This window comes from Protopterus annectens, chromosome 5.part0 (genome assembly GCF_019279795.1).
Source record: "Protopterus annectens isolate FY-2018-M chromosome 5.part0, PAN1.0, whole genome shotgun sequence".
In the NCBI taxonomy this organism is placed as follows: Eukaryota; Metazoa; Chordata; order Ceratodontiformes; family Protopteridae; genus Protopterus; species Protopterus annectens.
The window spans coordinates 153,226,246-153,239,359 of record NC_056735.1 but is presented as its reverse complement, the minus strand read 5'-3'; the positions used below and the strand labels follow the sequence as shown (position 1 = coordinate 153,239,359).

At 36.6% G+C, this 13,114-nt stretch overlaps 1 protein-coding gene across 1 annotated transcript in view; it reads left to right on the top strand.

Moving 5' to 3' along the window:
• The window catches only part of LOC122802524 (inosine-uridine preferring nucleoside hydrolase-like), a 311,465-nt gene that overhangs the window by 263,852 nt on the left and 34,499 nt on the right, over window positions 1–13,114 (top strand). The gene's annotated exons all lie outside the window — the stretch shown is intronic.

Below are 13,114 nucleotides of genomic sequence, written 5' to 3'. Positions count from 1 at the left end.
GCTCTTATAAGCTTAGAGAATTGCTAGAATAACAGGATTTGTATTAGTATGCATTTTATGCAGGATATGAAGTCTGAAACTCAAACATATGCCATTATTTAGTGACTGTAATCCTCAGATCATCCCAGTGATTTGTCAGAAAACCACAAATTGTGTGAGGAACAGTCCAAAAATATGATGCAAAAATTGAGATATTCTGTAAAAATCTGGACAGTTGAGTGGTATCAATGTAATATACTGAAAGGATGTTAATTATCTTCCAAAAAGAAAATGCATAAAAAGTAAACTACCTGCCTTGAAGCTTTTTCAGAGTAAAAAAAGTAGGTATTCTCTTGAAAATGCTCTACATGGATCATTTATCATGCCACAGAGGGTTGACAGTTTGTAAAAAAATGAAGATATTAGCTGTTGTAGGTGTAAATACTTAATCAAAGCAAGTTGGCTTGTGATGTTGTTTGATACTCCAGTTCCTAGATGTTTAGGTAAGCCTCAATTCCCACTTTTCTGGAGCTTATTAGCAAAAAAACCCCAGGAAAATGACTACAAATAATTAAAAAAAACATGAAGTAATTTACAAAATGTGTAAATATTGTTACTGTTTTATGTCAAAAAGAAATGGCTACTATTGTGATGAAAACAAACAAAATAACCACAGACTATAATTACTGGATAAAAATGAGTTTATTAATAAAGAAATAGCAATCTACAGTCTGTGATCAATTTGTCATGTTTTTCTGTTTAATGAATCTTAGTGATGTATAAAGTAAGAATTGATATAGACATTTTTAGTATTACTTTACTGTGTGTTTGTTTCTGTATAAAATTTTCAGTAAAACTATTAAAAACTCAAAATGGTGAGAACAAATAATTTTTCATCATTGAAGTGAAGAAAGACTGAATTGCATTTACCTTTTTCATTGTGGTGTAACACATACAACAAAATGTGTGAAATTATATGTAACTGCTTTTGCCACTGTGAATATGTCTTACAATATAACCACATTTTGCTTCTTGACAAATGTGTATGTAGTACTGCAAAGTTTGCTGATTGAATATTGCTGAGTTAGGTCACATGACAACTTCCCTACTTGAACTATTGCATTTTACCCTTCAGCACTGAGCATGTAACTGTGGAAAGAGGAAATACATCTGCATTCAAACTAAACCACAGGAAATTTTGTTTGGAGATTTATGGATAGAGGGATGCAGTCTATTAATTCAATCAGTTAGCAGTTACAGAAGGCAGCAAGGTAGCAAAGCTACTACTTTGGCCAATGAAGAATACCCTTGGGACAGAGTTCAGATTCTACTGCCCATCATTCATATCCCCAAAGGACAGAAAATAAGAGTGAAGCAGTTTATACATCTTAACCCCTCTCATGAATATTGCTGTCTTACCATAGCCAACTATAACTCCCTACCTGTTGAAGGAAGAGCTTCTTTCCTATTGAATATCCTCACCTATAAATTAATCAGTGAGCATTATAGCTTTCCACTTAGGCAATTCCTAAAGCTATACACTCAGGAATGCAGATTGTCACCTCCTTGTTAAAACACCACACAAGCTAGCTACAAGTGAAAGATCATTTTTCAAGCTAACACCAGAATACTGGAACAAAATACCCAGAATAGCATAGTGGACACTTCCGTCAACAAATTTAGGAAATCTCTAAACAAAGAAAAACAACAGATGCCTTTCTTTTTTTTTTTTACAATCATGGGTAATCCACCAGTCTCATACTTAGCTGATTATATTTACTTATTGACTACATAATCTTCCTTTGTCAATAACTATGATTTACTTTTCATGATATTCACTTTTGTATGTATTTTATGGTAAGCCAATTGCTACTTGTTTCTCCTCTAACATACTACCTGGCAAAAAAATGTCATATACAATCTAGCATGAAAACTAACTTTTCAACTGAGTATTCCATACTTCTGTTTAGCATAAGAGTACTTTTATAATTTCTTTGTCTTCCATTTTCTCCTATTCACTATATACCCCTTACATTACTGATTTCTTCTCCATTGTTTTATACCATACTATTCTCTTTATGCTATTAATCTTTATAATATGTTTTACTATTCAGTCAATATTGCTCTGACCTGTACTATGTTTTTACTCTCACTTTAATGATGCAAAAACACCTGTTATATGGTATATCATATCTTACTAGATTTTTTTTGAATATAAAGATGTTGCAACAACCTTAGATACAACAAATATATCATATTATATTATATTATATTCTATTGTGTATATATGTTGCATTAAGTATTTCAAGTTTTCAAGCAAAAATGCTCCTAATGCATGTATGCCCTGGCCTAGATCATTTTTTTTAAATGGTCTTTGGACTAATGTAATTCCCAGGTAAAAAACATATACATCAATAAAAGAATCAGAACTCTTAAACTGCATTTTGGATGAATACAAAGCAACAGTACGGGATGACATGACCAGGATTTATAGGCACAATGCCAAATGACATGCAATGTGTAGCAGGATGTAGCCTATAGATAGTAGTATACAGCTAAAAAAATAAAGAAAGCCAAATATAACGACAAAAAACAGGATTCACCACAAATTTATTGGATAGTCTCTAGCGCTTCGGCTTACGCCTTCCAAGGAGAATACTATCAAAAGCAACATAGCACATATTTATACCATAAAAACATCAATTAAACAATTAAATAGTCAATTACCGAATCATTCCATCAATTATAAAAATACTTTCCAATTACATTCTTCATTAATACCACCAGGGGCTATAGTACCATACTTTAATATAAAAATTGTTTCTTTATATAAAAGCTTCTTTTTTACATTATCATCCCTTTCAACAGTAACAATATGTTCTAAAACAGTAGCTAATATACCATTTGGATTACTATTATGATGGCTTTTAAAATGCATTGCAAGCGGACTTTCCACTCTTTCATTTTTAATGTCCCTGACATGTTCTTGTAACCTTGTTTTGAAGGCATGTTTACTTTCTCCCACATAAAATAATCCACATGGACATCTTAATGCATATATAATTCTTTCTGTATTACATGAAAATTTCCCTATAGGTCTAAAACTTCTGCCATTTATATTTTGAAATGTTTTACTTATATATTGGCATGAAATACACCTTCCACATGGGTAGGTTCCCATTAAATTCACATTAATATTTAAACTAACCTTTGGGGTAAGAAATCTTGCATGAACCAGCATATCTTTTAAATTTTTACCTCTTTTAAATGAAAAATTAACATTTCTTTCAAAAATATCCATTAATTCTTTATATTTAAATAAAGAAGTCCAATAAAATTGAATTATCTGCCTCACCTCTTCTGACAATAAATCATAAGTCATTACCATATAAACTTTTCTTAAATGTCTTAGTTTTTGATTTCCATCATAGCATTTATTATAATTCTTACCAGTCTTACACATACCACTTTTTCTAACCTTATTTAGGGAAAATAGCACCTCCTCAGTGTCATATCCCCTTTTAATAAATAACTGTGATGTCTTTTCAAGTTCTTTATCAATTCCACTTGTATTATTACATAATCTTTTTACTCTTATAAATTCACCATATGGTAAAGATTTTAATAAATGTGGGGGATGGAAACTATGTCCATCTAGAAAATATAAACCCTCTACAAATTTGCGAAATACTTTAGTAACAATTTTACCATCCTTGCCTCCTTTTAGACTAATATCCAAAAAATCTACTTTATTACCTAGCTGAAAACCATCAAATTTTAAATAAAACTCATTCTTCTGTAAGTCATGCATAAAATTATTAACTTTTTACCTACCCCCTTGGCAAATAAAGATTAAATCGTCGATGTAACGACAATATTTGACCACATATTTTTTTTAAAAATTCCATTTGATACAAGAATTCTATCTCAAAAAACCCCATCATAATATTAGCATACATGGGGGCAAATGCTGCCCCCATGGCTGTACCTTTTAACTGATGGAATAATTGTCCATCAAATACAAAATAATTGTTCTTCAAACAGAATTCTACTAGTTCTACAATATAATATGATAAAGGACTATCTCCTAAAGTTTTTATTAAAGTTCTTAGTCCATATTCATGTTTAATACTTGTATATAAACTCTTTACATCAGCCGTTAACCAATACATGTCCTTAGTCCATTTAATTGGTAATACTTGCTCTAAAAAAATCAGAACTATCTTTAATAAAAGATCTCTGTTTAATAACATATGGATATAGAAAACTATGTAAAGATATACCTATATTATTCAAAAAATAACTACATGCTGACACAATAGGACGGCCTGGAGGATGGTGAATATTTTTATGTATTTTTGGCAGACAATAGAAAAAATTGTCAAAAAAATTTCATATACAATCTAGCATGATAACTAAGTATTCCATACTTCTGTTTAGCATAAGAGTACTTTTATAATTTCTTTGTCTTCCATTTTCTCCTATTCACTATATACCCCCTACATTACTGATTTCTTCTCCATTGTTTTATACCATACTATTCTCTTTATGCTATTAATCTTTATAATATGTTTTACTATTCAGTCAATATTGCTCTGACCTGTACTATGTTTTTACTCTCTCTTTAATGATGCAAAAACACCTGTTATATGGTATATCATATCTTACTAGATTTTTTTGAATATAAAGATGTTGCAACAACCTTAGATACAACAAATATATCATATTATATTATATTATATGCTATTGTGTATATATATATATATGTTGCAAAAATGCTCCTAATGCATGTATGCCCTGGCCTAGATCATTTTTTAAAATGGTCTTTGGACTAATGTAATTCCCAGGTAAAAAACATGTACATCAATAAAAAAATCAGAACTCTTAAACTGCATTTTGGATGAAAAGCCAGCAACAGTAAGGGATGACATGACCAGGATTTATAGGCACATTGCTAAATGACATGCAATGTGTAGCAGGATGTAGCCTATAGATAATCTGATATTTAGGGATGGCATAGCATTGACATTCCAAGGACAGGACTGCATTGTAACACAGAGTCACCAGATTATGTAAAATGACAGTTCTAGACATGTTCATTGGACTAGCTATGCTACAGAATGGTGCATAGCTTTTATGTCTAAGATGTCACCACCATGGTAGGCTGTGCTCAGTGAAACATTGAATAGTTGTCACTTATGGTCATTTATATAGCCCACATAGAGTTATCACAGTTCATTATCTACACTGGAATGAAGGGGAGCATTGCAAGAAGATGAAAACACACAAGGGTTTCCATAAATTATGATAGGTGGGGGGGTGGAAGAGCATTTGTTCTGAGAGAGATGACCACTTTCCATATGTAAAGAAACAGGGTAGATGAAGAATGTAGTGAGGAATGGATGTGCAATGGACAGAGGGAGAAAGAAAGGAAGCAGACAGACAGGGGTGATGTACAGACACAAGGTAGGAATAACAATGGATGGACACTAACAGACAAGAGGGTGGAAAGCTGGAGATGGTGAGGATTGAACAATGAACCTGAATATGGATTCTGCAGGGTCCATGACTGACATCATGAGCAGACTGTGCCTTCTGTAGCCCAACATTCAGAGCCTGCCAGCCACTTGTGCTATTAGTCATGCTGCAGCAAAAAGATGTTCTGTGGTGCTGAGTCAGATATCCACTTCCTGGCACAATTTGGCAGACATCAGCCTCTGTAACTGATGCTGGAAGATAATGGGACACCCCTCTGGGCCATTGTCAGAAGAGAAGCCTTTACCTCCTATCCTGAGAAATTGCCACAGTCAATGAGCAAACCCTTAAGGTCACTTTCAGTAGGGGTGACCACCACTGCCCTGCTGAAAGGCAGATCTGATAACCACTGATGACCCAGCCCCAAAGGTGTTGGTCAATGCAGGCTGGTACAACTGCTGTTGCTCCACCACCTGTATCATAACTGTAACTACAGAAGAACTAGAAAAAGAAAGAACATTAGTACACACATTGGGTACACAAATGATTTCAATTTCACAGTGGTACACATGGTATATACAACACACTGCTGAGAGAGTTGCTCCAACCTCCTGTAACACCCTGCCATGTTGCACTCCTGCTTATGTAAAATGAAGTATGCAAAAAAATATAAAATATGTTTACAATATATTTTTCTCACTCTCTTCCTAGCCTCTGCCACACAGTGTTGAAGCAGGCCACAGTGGTGCCATTGCAGGTCACTGCAGACATACCAACAGTGCTAACCACAATAGTGATGCCAGTGCCATCACTCACCATCTTGTGCCAAGAGTGGTAGCACTAGACAGTGTAGATGACACATTGTGTTCTGGCTATGACTCAGAGACAGTGGTGTTAAATGACCTCATAAACATACCATCCCCTCTAAGAGACCCATATTAGTGCAGTATAAACTGTGGGCACCATTTTGTTTGAGAAAACATACACATAAAAAACTTTGGTATGCAGGACTTTATACAGTAACTCTGATGATCTGGAGATACAAATAGTGAAGGAAGAAACCCACCTGTTAATATACCCCATCACTGCAACCAACACATGTAGTGGATAGCAGTAACAATGAGACAAGATGTAATAGGTTATGTACGAGTGGGAGAACTTCATAACAGCATGGCACTGACATGTCTGACTGTGATGGGGGCACACTGTGGGCATCAGGCACCTAGGTAAGGTCATGCCACAAGGGTCATGGTGATCCTCATTCATAGGATTAGGCATGGCAATGCATTGTAAGGGGGGTGCTAGGTTTGCATAGTAATACAACGGACCAATGAGCAGATTCTGGAAGTGGGTGTAGGAAGGCCATACCCCTTGCTGCAATGTGTACATGAAGGAATTTGCAGAACACTACATGGACCTGTTAAGCAGATGCAAACTGGAGGAAGGTGGAGCAGCCATATGTAGATGACTTCCATATCCTGACTGATGTGTAATTGACAAATGTATAGGGCTACCATGGGCCCCTCAAGAGAAACAATGACTAGAAAAGATCACTATCTGGGAGATAGAGGTGTTACTGTAGGCCCCCAATACACATGGCGTATGTCTCCTGGGCAAAGGTACCATACACGTGATGTACTGAAAGCAGGTGGTGCAGGGATCAGTGCAGCACATGAATGATATGGGCAGTCATAATAGTTTTATGCAATTGGTTAACTGATATGATACTCATGCAAAGGAAAAGGCACATGACATTAGCAAGAACATGTCCAACACAGGGAGCTGACAAGCAACACAGAAATTGTTCATAGAGATAGAAATGTTCCAAGTATCTGGGGAGTGGGAGTGGACTTTCTTATCCAGGAATGGCATGAATGTGGGAGGTGGGCTGGCGGTGACCACCTAAGTGTCAATAAGGGGCACACCAGGTTAGCACTACTCATTACACCTCTGTAATGATAGGGCATTAAGGTGGTCTGCTTAGGACATGTTACTTATGTCCTGTATTCTTTTGGTGAGGAACCTTCGTGGACAGTTCAACTGTTAGTTATATCTGGTTAGGTACATATCAAAGGGGGCACTGTACTCAATGATAGGTCTGATGAATGCCAAATTCAGTGGAACAATGACTTTCTTTAACCTAGATGCCATACCTTTGTTTATACGTTGCACAACATAGAATGATTTCCTCACTACTGTAGACACATGATGGTCAAAGGATAGATTACTGTCTATGTGTGTCCTCCAGACCCTGACTTCTGGATCAACTCTTAGGGGTGTGTTGTCAATATGATAGTTACCCGAATGGATTATTTCCCAAAATATACTATTACGCATTTATTGGCATTTAGTTTTAGTCCATGGCACTGACACCAATTATTTGTCTGTGTAAGCCCTTCCTGGAGACTATTTGCATCAGTGGGTGAGTCAATGAGCGCTCCTAATTTGCAACCATCTGAAAATGTAGTCATCCTGTGGCCATTGAAATGGCTTTGACTTCAGAGAAGTAAATGCTAAAAAGGAGCAGTCCCAGGTCCAATCCCTGAGAGACTCCACTTGTGACTGACTGGCCTCTATCCACCGGGTGATATAAGGATTTGTGTCCAACCTGTTGACTTTGTCAACAATGCCCAAGTGGGGTATTGTGTCACATGCCTTGGCCAGGTCAAGGTAGGCAGTGTGAACCATTTTGTCGTCATCCACTGCTTCAGTGACCTTCTCAAAGAAGTCCAATAGGTTAAGTAGCCATGACCTTCCCTTGACGAAACCAAATTGGGTTGGGTCCAGTGTCTGGAAGTTTTCTATGTCATTATTGATAGTTTCCATGATAATTCTTTCCATGGCTTTGCATATGAGACTAGTGAGACTTATAAGTCTTCTACAGTTCACTCTACTTAGGGCTTTGAAAGAGACAATTTTTCAGGTGCCACTAAACAGAGTTTAGTTGGAGTGGGAAGGAGGTATAGGGACATGTAAGCACTTGGTTTCCATTAGAAGGAGAACTGTGGAAGATTACAAAAAGTGGGTTAAAGTAGGCATAGCTCTCAAACCCACTTTGTAAAATTTAAAGGAAGAGGTTAGGGAGGATCTTCCTCTTCAAGGTCAGACAGTCATTATATTAAAATTAGGGATTACTGTGCTTAAAGTGAACTCCTGAAGATGGGTTAAAGGAATAAGTCATACTGTAACTGGACGTCCCAAGAGCTTACCATAGGACACTTATAGCCTTAACCCATGCTATTCCCTTTTTAGACCATTTGGGTGTAACGCACGCAAAAAGGAAACTTTTGCAAATCTTTTATTGACCAGGCATTGCAAGGGATGTAAAAATATGTGAGAGATACCAGAAGATTGGTAAGAAAGGACATAAAGCCAAAGCTGCTTTGTTACTATAGCCAGCTACTGAGGAACATCTTCAGAGGGTTGTCATGGGCCTTATGAGTACCTCAGTCCCCACAGATAAGATGTGTCTTAGTGGTGATACACTGTGTAGTTATGTACCCTGCAGTGGTAACAGCAGAAAAGGTGTCAAATGCTCTACTGGGGATTTATAGCAGGGTGAGTTTGCCCAGGAGATACTAACCAATAAGGAGGTTAACTGTATGTTAGATCTAAGGATTAGCTTATGGAAGTGTTGTGGGATAAAACAATTAAAGATTATTTCCTACCAACTGCAACCAAAAGGTTTGATGGAGAAGTTTAACAGGTAACTTGCTTGAAGAAGTGTTATAGAATAAAGCAGTTAAAGCCCCCCCCCCCCATCCTTCAAACAAATGGCTTGGAGAAGAGTTTCAACTCTACTCTCAAAACCATGTTAACAACATTTGCAGACCAGTTCATGTCAGTGTGGGAAAATTATAAGCCCACTTCTCCTCTATGCCTATACAGAAGTGACCCAAAAATCCACATTTTTTCACCTTTTGACTTATTGTATGATCACATGGTGTGGGGACCCCTCAATTTAATTTGTGACTTGTAGGAAGATGATCCCCAGAAGGAATCTGTCTTGAGTATGTCTTAAATTTCTGGACTAAGCTAAGGGAGGTCATGGGTTGGCATAAGAGCAACAAACATGAGCACAGCAGTAGCAGAAAGAGTCGTATGACCAGACAAAGAGAGCTGAAGAATATGTAGGTGAATAAATGTAGATGCACACATTTCTGTTCTGCAAAATAAGTTTCAGACAGCTTAGGAGAGTCCTTTAATGTCAATTACATGATTGAGATGTCAGGCAGGAGGCAAAAGTACAAACTCTGTCATGATGACATGATGAAGCCCTATCATGACAGAGAGACTGCAGTAATTTATATCATTAGTGAGTCACAAGAAGAATCAGATGGAGATCTGGTGCTAGTTTTCCTTAATGAGGTTTGAGCTAATGTCTCAGTGGATGAGGAAGCTCTGTCACATCATCTATCCACTACCGAGGCACATGAATTCCATACAGTGCTACATGAGTTTGGGAATATGCTCACAAGCTAAGATGTACCCAGCTTGTGGGGAACCATGTAGATACAGGAATCAAAGAGGCCCCTTATAGAGTACTCAAGCAAACAATGCAAAAGCAACTGCAGGAAATGGTTTGTCTGGGTGAGCTTTTTACCCATTGGCTTGAGTGTTATATGGGATATTTTGCAAGGGCCCTAATGTCTATGGACATCAGGCTTGATTTTAAGCTGTATGTTTCTACAGTATAGTCCAGCATTCCACTTATGTTATAATGACAAGGTAAAAAAAATGGCCAAAACATGTTTGCCTGCAGCTAGTGAGGATTGGTTTTATTGGCCTGAATGTTCCCATAAAGGCTTAAAAAATAAACAGTTATGGATATTCAAAATCCATGTAGCTGAAACACTGTTATGTCCTTAAGGGGTTTTACTACAGAAGGTTTAAGGTTTTAGTCAGTGAACACTCTAGCTTGGCTGCATCTTTCTTGCAGATTTTACTGAATAGTTTGCCTGTGTGACCTTTTACCCCTTGGTTTAAATGTTATATCTGGGGATAATAAAAAATCCAGTAATCCATGGACTTTCAGTGGTGTTGGCACCAAAAAGATTGGGGCATTAGGTTATCTGTATAGAACACAAAACAGTCACAAGAAAGCAGGTGCATGCCTTATGCCCAGTCTAGATGAAGCTTGAGAGCAGGAGGGCGGGGCAAACTATATGATCGCAATTGATTTAACTAAAGGTTACTGACAGGTACCCTTGTCATTAAGGAATGCAAAGCACAGGGAATTTTGAACAAATTATTAAAATATATCTTGGGATGCAGAATGCCTTACCAACTTTCCAGAGGCTTATGAATCAGATTCTAGCTGGAACTGAAGACTATGCTGTTGCCTGCAGAAATAATACTGCCATTGTTAGTCAGTCCTCCGAAGTGTGTACAACATATTAAGGAAGTGCTAGGCAGATTAAATAAAATCCTACCAAGGCAAACTCATGTCAGGTAGAAAGAGCAGAGGTAACTTACCTTGGGCAAAATTTGCCTAGAACCTACTAAAGGCTATCCAGACATGACCTTCTTAAATTGCCAAAAAAAAAAAAACAGGTAAGAGTTTTTCTTGGAACAGTAGAACCAGTAAGACATTACAGGAAGTCTGTTCACCAATATTGTATGTAACTAGACTATTCACTGGTTCAGGTTATCTAGACACAAGGTTGTGATAAGACATTCCAAAAGCGTGAGGGGGCCTTGATTGCACTCTCCCCCTACAAAAAAATCTACATAATCCTGATCACAGCCAGGAATTTATTGTGTAAGCAAATGCTTCAAACCTTGGGCTAGGTATCTGTAATTGATTGGGTTTCTTCAAAGTGAGATCACCCAATAGTATATTTGAGTTTTAGACTTTAGCCATGAGAAGAATCATATGCAGAAGTGTTTTGGAACAGTATAGACTGTGCAAATGGTTCAGCCCTACTTCTATGATAGAAAATTCCAGTAGTTACAGACCATGGCCTGTTAAAGTGATTACACAGAGCTAGTGAGCAACATGCCAACTGTAAACTAGTATGTAATCCTATAATTGCTACTGTGGAATATATTACAGTTTAATTAAGCCTCGCTTCCTGATTATATGAGTTGTTGTTGTTTGTCTTTTTGGCTTTTCCCGGTTAGGAGTAGTATTGCAAAATATGATGATTTAAGATTTGTGAATTAGGTCACAATATGATTTCAATATTCGAACTGTGGCTTGGACATGTTGTGGAATCAGGAAGGTAATTTTCTAAATTCAAAGTAAAGATACATAGAGTGACTGTTAATTCCATCTGTTAACAATTATAGAAGAAAATGGATATATTGTGTTGACTGCTGTAGCTTGCTACTAGGATTGAAAGTTGCTTGTATGGACTCCAAAATTACATTTTGGTCTGAAAAGCCAAAAAGTAACAGGCAGTGCATATTTATCTAGAAACAGATATTTTTAGGTATAGGTTTTCCTGACCATCTTCTTACATGTTGAATGTTTTGTTATCAAATTATTGTTCAGACTTTTTTACTGTTTCCATATTTACATGGAATTAATTGCTTTAACTTTTTATTTCAAATAAAGAATTGTATTATTCAGCTCTGAATGTTTATGGATGATGCCTTATTTATTGGTTAAAAACATACCTCTCAACCTCTTAACTAGAAATCTGGTCAAAGCCATAAATAATAGGGGGGGGGGGGAGCAAAGGTCCAAAAACGGGAAATTTTTAAATATTGCTCTTTCAAACTTAGAAAGTTGATAGCATAGCAGATTTGCATTAGCATGCATTTTCTGGAGTATGAAGTCGGAAACTCAAATGTCTCTCATTATTTTCTTTATTTTCTGACTTTAATCTTTAATGACTTATCAATGATTTGTCAGAAAACCACAGTTTTATGAAAAAGGACCAAGAATATGAGGCAAAAGTCTGATCATTCTGCAAAATTCTGTGCAGTTGAAAAGTATGGTTAAAAGACTTGTGCATTTCATCAAATATCATTTCAGTATTTGAAGGCTAGCTTATTTTGAGGGAAACAGTAAGGTGCTCTTACCTCTCAGCTTGTTAGCAAAAGAAATCTGGAAAAGCATAACATAATAGGGGGACAAAGGCCCAAAAACAGGGACATGTTTTAAATATTACTCTTACAAACTTGGAAAGCTGTTAAAATAACAGGATGTGTGTTAGCATGTATGTTCTGATGAATATGAAGTCTGAAACTCAAATGTATGTTATTATTTAGTGACTTCAGTCCTCATGATTTGTCAAAATTTTTTTTATGTGGTACAGACAAAAATATGAGGGAAAAATCTGGATATTCTGCAAAACTCTTGACAGTTGAGAGGTATGAATGTGCTTTGCAACTTTTGAATTTCTGGTAACAGCATACCTTAAAGATTTGTGCTGTATTGTCACCAATGTGTGCAAACTAATTCTGGTCAGCCTTTCATTGCTGTTGGTTAAGTTGCACTGAAAGGCACTGAGCTCAATCTGAGATGGGTGAAATTGTATGAAATTTGTTATTATAACTGATCTGTAGCTGAGCATAGTACAGCTGATGAGGTGTGGAAATGTTTGGTCATTATCATACAGGGCAGCAGTGCACATTTACCATACAACCTTTGGGCAAATTGCCATTTGTATTGTTAAAGGGTAAGGTTGCGGGAGTCAAACCCCATAGTACT